Below are 6,979 nucleotides of genomic sequence, written 5' to 3'. Positions count from 1 at the left end.
CCTTCCCACCCTCTCCCCACCCCTTGACCTCTTTGTCCCCCTCCCCCTCCCCACCCCATGGGGGGGTTTTCTCGTGCCTGGACGAGGATTCCAGCAACCGCTTGCTAAGCACGTGCTGTATACACCATCGTTCGACACGTATTTATTTTGTTGAATTACTTTAAAAGTTCCTCGGTCCGGGGTACCCATAGGATGGGGTCCCCCTGGAGGCCCGCGGGGTTCAGCTTCAGCGCTCCTGCGAGGGCCCGAGCAGCGCCCCCGGGGTCACGCACGTGCTTTGCGAAATTTGCAAAAAGTCCAATATCTTAAGCGTAGCAGGCTAAGATCCCTTTCCCCTTCTGGCTGCGGAGGGGCCTTGGAGCATTTTGTTTCTGTGTTAGGGTTTATTTTATTATTGTTATTATTTTCGTATATTTTTTTATTGCAGTTCTATTTGCCAACATATAGCATATCACCCAGTGCTCGTCCCAACAGGTGCCCCCCTCAGGGCCCGTCACCCAGTCACCCCATCCTCCCCCGCCCACCTCCCCTTCCACCACCCCTTGTTCGTTTCCCAGAGTTAGGATGTCTCTCCTGGTCTGTCGTCCTCACTGATATTTCCCACTCATTTTCTCTGCTTTCCCCTTTATTCCCTTTCACTATTTTTCCCCCAATATTTTATTCCCCAAATGAATGAGACCATAAAATGATTGTCCTTCTCTGATTGACTTATTTCACTCAGCATAATACCCTCCAGGTCCATCCACGTCGAAGCAAATGGTGGGTATTTGGCATTTCTAATGGCTGAGGAATATTCCATTGTATACATAAACCACATCTTCTTTATCCATCATCTTTCAGTGCACACCGAGGCTCCTTCCACAGTTTGGCTATTGTGGACATTGCTGCTATAAACATCGGGGTGCAGGTGTCCCGGCGTTTCACCGCATCTGTATCTTTAGGGTAAATCCCCAGCAGTGCAATTGCTGGGTTGTAGGGTAGCTCTACTTTTAACTCTTTGAGGAACCGCCACACAGTTTTCCAGAGGGGCTGCACCGGTTCACATTCCCACCAACAGTGCAAGAGGGTTCAAGAAGAGTTTATTTCTCTGTAGCGGTTCATATGGAAGACAGGTTCTGGCCAGAGCGTGGAGCATTTAGTGGAGGCCAGGAGTGGTGAGGCCCTGTAGTGCTTCCTGGAGGAGGTGGCACTAGAGCTGAGTCTGAAAGGTTTGCCAGGCACACAGAAGAGAAAGTCATCCAGGCATAGGAGGAAGCAAAGGGAGTGAAGAAGGCCCAGCAGGGGGAACTGACCAGGCCAAGGAGTCTGAGAGGAAGCTGGCAGCAAGCGCCGGATGATGGGCTGGTGCAGTGCTGGGGTGCTGCGTCACATCTGGAAAAACCCAGATTGGGCACTGGGCCCTGTGGATCCCTGATTTTTAATCCTCCAAGATCTCTCTGGGTTTACTGAGGACATTGTAAAATTAAAGATTTGTCAGGGCGATCGGTGGTGGCCTCCCAAACAAACAGCTCTAACATCTCGGTGGTCTACACCATAATGCTTTGTTTCTTGCTCTTACTGGAAAGCAGCTTTCTTTTCTTTTTTTTTTTAATAATAAATTTATTTTTTATTGGTGTTCAATTTGCCAACATACAGAATAACACCCAGTGCTCATCCCGTCAAGTGCCCCCCTCAGTGCCTGTCACCCATTCAGCTTTCCATGTGGTGACTCAGGGATTCTGGATTCTCTTATCTTGCAATACCACCATCTTCTATAACATGCAATCTCAGCATGGGAGATATTACCCTAAATGGGGCAAACTTGGTTTTGGGGGAAGGCTAGTGAAAAAAACCTTAGATATTATAAGGGCTACAATACCTAAACAGATATGCAGTATCTGTGTTTTTCATATTTCATGAGAGAGATGAATTTAGGGAAAAGAATGTCTAAAAAGTCTCCTCAGGGGGATCATCATAATAATAACTATTAAAAAAAAGACTGAGATACACTGTTCTGGAATAGGACTGCCCAGTGAAACTATGTCAGCCACAACCACATACAAAATTTAAAAATTTCTAGTAGCCACATGAAAAAAGTAAAAAGAACACCTGAGACAAATATAACATTGTATGTTAACTATAGTGGAATTAAAATAAAAAAATTTTTAAAAAAGATTTTATTTATTTATTCATGAGAGACACATAGAGAGAGGCAGAGACATCAGCAGAGGGAGAAGCAGGCTGCCCGCAGGGAGCCTGATGTGGGACTTGATCCTGGGATCCTGGGATCACATCCTGAGTGGAAGGCAGACTGTTCAACTGCCGGACCACCCAGGCATCTCTAAAATAAAAAAAATTTTAAAAAGAAAAACAGATTAAATTTAACAATATAATTAAACCCAAAATAGCCCAAATGTTATCATTTCAACATGTAATCCCATAAAAATGATTAATGAGCTGTTTTCCTTTTTTTCATGCCAAATCTTTGAAACTCAGAGTACATTTTATACCTACAGCACATCTCAGGTTAGACTGGCCACATTCCAAGTGGTCAATAACCACATCTAGTTAGTGGCTACTGTATTGGACAGCACAGTTCTAGAACCTTCATTGAGTCTTTGATTGGTTCTTCCGCAAAGTGAGGAGCAAAACAGGGACCAGGAGAATTGCACAGGTAGTTCCAGCCTGGCCTGCTAGTATCCTTCTGCTCACATTCCATTGGCCAGAGCCAGCCATGTGGCCCCAACTTACCCACAAGGGAGGCTGGAAATAGTGTTCTGTGTCCAAGAAGAGAAATTGGATTGGTTGGGATCGAGACAATCTCTGCTGTAGTATGTACTCTGGCCTCCAAATACCCATGCTACTCCTCCTCCACCCATCGAACACACTTGGTCCCTCCCCAAGGGACTTGACCCGATGTCTGTCACTGTAGTCAGCTCAAAGACCTGGATGTCTGGGTGATATCTTGACTTCCCCAGGTCAGGGTGAGAGTTCTCATGATATAGACCATAACTAATGAACTAAAAAGAAGAGCTATCCCTTCACCCCCAAACTCTGAATGTATGATGTTGGGGCAGGGCAGGAGAATCATAATAAATATATCTTCAAAAGGAGAAAAGTGGAAAATACATGGCAGTCTGTGGTTCAGAGCAATTCTGAAATCCATGGTGGTTGGACTCTGTAAGGCTCCCGTACTGAGGAAAGACCGTTCAACTAGGCTCTGATTCTGCTCTCTGGGAGGAACTCTGGGGCCCTGCTCCACCCTCTGGAAGGCGTGCCCTGGTGATTGGTCTCCTACCCACCTCTGAAGTGGGAGCTGGGCAGCCTGCTCTCCGAGGGGGCCTCCTAGCCCTCAAAACCTGTCTCTTGCCTGTGGAAGATTGGGAGTCCAGGGCTTTTCTTGTTTTGTGTTTTGCCTTTTGTTTTGCTTTAAATGAACTTTTAATTAAAATATAACATTGTTATTGGCTGGATTGTATCTCCCTCAAATCCATAATGCCTTAGTTTCCAATGACTGTATTTCGAGATAGGGCCTTTAAAGAGGTAGTTAAGGGTAGTAGGTGAGGTCGAAGGGTGGGGCCCTGATCCAATAGGACTTTTGTCCTCACAAGAAGAGGAGAGGCACCCAGAGTAAGCACACACAGAAGCAAAACCCTGTGAGGACCCAGTTGGAAGCAGCCATCTGCGAGCCAAGGAAGGAGGTCTCCCCAGGATCAAACCTCGAACTCAGATTCCCAGCCTCCAGAGCCCTGAAACAATGCATTTCAGTTGTTTAAGCAACTGCCTCCCCGCCCCCCCAGCCCACCCCGCCCCATCTGTGGTGCTTTGTCCTGGCAGGCCCAGCACACTAACACAAACACACATACAGAAAAAGAGCACAGTTCTTTAAGGGTAACAGCCCCTTGACATTTTCCTAAAGTGAAATATGCCATTTAACCCGCATCCTAGAGGAACCCCTGGCACCCCTTTCAAAAGATAACTAATATTGTGAATTGTCATTATAGATTGGTTTTGCCTGTCCTGGCACTTCATTAACATACATCGGTATGCACTATTTTGAGTCTAGCTTCTTTCGCTCAGTTATGGTGCTGAGATTCAGTCATATAACTCCTGGTTGCGCCTCATTGTCTGAATAGCCCACGGTCTACCTCTCCTCCTCTCCATGGACAGAGAAGACTGGCTTTGTGCGGTATTTAAAGATTTATGTATTTATTTTAGAGAGAGAGAATGCAAGTGAGTGAGGGGAGGGGCAGAGGGAGAAGTAGACTCTGAGCTGAGAGTGGAGTCGAACTCGGGGCTCAATCCCAGGACCCTGAGATCACCACCCGAGCAGAAACCAAGAGTCGGCTGCTTAACTGACTGTGCCACCCAGGTGCCCTATTATGTGATGTTTGAAAGACCAGACACACGCCTGCTACAAGCTGTTTTCAAGGTGTTGCCAAGTGTATGGTGGCCTGTTACAGTTTAAATCTCAGCTCAAACAAATAACCTCATTACCACAAACTATTTAGTAGGCCCGAGTTCACTTGTTAAGTGTTACTTGGTATGAAAGAATTAGGTTAGGTTATGACAAAAAGAATCGGCTAGTCTATGGACTTAGGCATGTGGATGCTTCCCTCAACCCTGTGCCTTTTTTATTTTTTATTTTTTTTTATTTATGATAGTCACACACACAGAGAGAGAGAGAGAGAGAGAGAGGCAGAGACACAGGCAGAGGGAGAAGCAGGCTCCATGCACCAGGAGCCCGACATGGGATTCGATCCCGGGTCTCCAGGATTGCACCCTGGGCCAAAGGCAGGCGCCAAACCGCTGCGCCACCCAGGGATCCCAACCCTGTGCCTTGAAGGTCTAGTGTGTCCCGGATGCTGTGAGGAGAACAGAAGGATACAGAGAACACAGTTTCAGCCATCAAAGGATGGGTTTATTGGTATGTTTTGCTATAATCTAGAATATTCTGTCTCTCTCTCTCTCTCTTTTTTTAAAAAGATTTTACTTTTATTTATTCATGAGAGACACAGAGAGGCAGAGACACAGGCAGAGGGAGAAGCAGGCTCCTCACAGGGAGCTTGATGTGGGACTTAATTCCAGGACCCCGGGATCATGACCTGAGCCAAAAGCAGATGCTCAACCACTGAGCCGCCCATATTCTGTCTCTTAAAGGCTTAAATGTGTTCGCTCTTCACTCTTTCACTCATTCGCTTGATGAGTATTTATTGACTGTTCATTTATTTGAGGCACGGTGCTAGGTTCCAGAGGTTACTACAGTGATTAATAGATGTTCTTGGCTTATAGAAGCTCACAGTCCAATGGAGGAGACAGGTCAGTAAAAAGCTACAATGACGGTGGGAAGTTCTATGGGATCACATAGTAAGCAAGCACTTGGCTCTGCTTGAGGGAGTCTGATGTCAAAGAGGCTTCCTGGGATGGCAGGGAGGCCGGAGGGGGTGTTCAAGGCAAGGGCGGGCTCGTGAACAAAGGCACAGAAGCAGTAAATGTCGGGCAGCCGTCCGTAGCACGTAGCAGGGCTGTTGAGAGCAGTCCCGCAGCGACACTAAGCCACAGCAGGTCATTTTTCTTTTAGCAACAGGGTTTTAAGAAAAAAAAAAAAAAAAGCAAAACATTTTATGTGACTGAATTTCTTGAATTTTGGGTGTATTCAGTATTGCTCTCTGGTTGCTCGGTAGATAAGAATGGAGGGTTCTAGAGTTGGGTGACCAAGACCTGAGACAATTCCAGAAAGTCCCATTGGCCTTGGCTGGAAGCTGAGCCTTTACAGCCCCAGCTCCAGGCCATGGTTCCTGGGAAAGATCGGAAGGACAACAATAACATTTTCTCAAGTACAGTATAGGCTCCTCCTCAATGTCTTGATCACCAACCAGAAAAGAATAAACCAGAGGGTTTAAGGAGGAGGAAAGGACAGTCTAGAACCTTGATTCCTTCGCCACCCCAGAGCAGTGAACAGAGCTAGTAACTCACATTTCCACCACACTTCACATAATTAATAATAATAATAAATAACATATAACTTTGCATGTGCTTCCCTAGATTTTTAAAAGCAGGGTGAGGAGTGGGGATGTCGATGAAGACACTATAAATTTCTTTTTCTTCTATTTCCCTATAATTTCCGCCCTCCCGCAACTGGGTTGTTGTGGTTGCTGCTTGTCTGTCCTTGTCCCTCACCCTGACATCAGAAAGCACCCCTTCCATCCAGAAAGGAGAGGAGACAAAGGTGGGGCTGGGTTAGAATGAGTACGTTGGGGGGACAGTCTCATGGTTGTTATATTTTTCTGCTCAAAGTGAGTGAAATTAAAGCCCTGAGGAAGGAACTGGATTCTCAGCCAACCCTGCGTCCCCTGACACCAGCAAAGGATTTTACCAATCAGGAAAAAAGGAGAAAGGTATTCCAGGTGGAGGACATGGTCTGAGCAAGGGCATGGAGGCGTGAAAGCACATGGCCTTAGCTCTCAGCTGCTGGATTTTTTCCTTAAAACTGGGCATGTCTACTAACCACAGTTCCTACTCGCTGGATGCTTCCCACGTGCCAGGCATGGCACGAAGCTCGTGACCTTTACTGACTTATGGAACCTGCACACAAATGAGTCTATCTACCCTTTTCGTCTTTTATGGCTCTGCTTACATTTCAAGTCTTTGGAGGTCTTCCCTGACCGCACCTCGTAGTGTTGGCACGGCCCCCCCGACCCCCATGATTTCCCACTGCAGCTCCTTGCTTTTCCCCTTCTCAGCAATTGTGTTAGTTTCCCGTGGCTGTTGTAACAAGGGACCACTAGTGTCGTGGCCTCAATGATGCAGACTTATTACCGCACGGTTCTGCAGGTGAGAAGTGCAACACAGGTCTCACTGGGCTACGGTCAAGGGTTCGTCTGGGCAGGGCTCCTTCCCGGAGGCTCCAGGACGGCATCTGCTTCCTTGGCTTTCCAGCTCCTGGAGCTGCCTGCCTTCCTGGCCCTATGGCCCCACCTCCATCTGCAAAGCCACCAAT

The sequence above is a fragment of the Vulpes lagopus genome, chromosome 5 (assembly GCF_018345385.1).
Source record: "Vulpes lagopus strain Blue_001 chromosome 5, ASM1834538v1, whole genome shotgun sequence".
Classification (NCBI taxonomy): Eukaryota; Metazoa; Chordata; class Mammalia; order Carnivora; family Canidae; genus Vulpes; species Vulpes lagopus.
Note: the sequence above shows the minus strand (reverse complement) of the source record.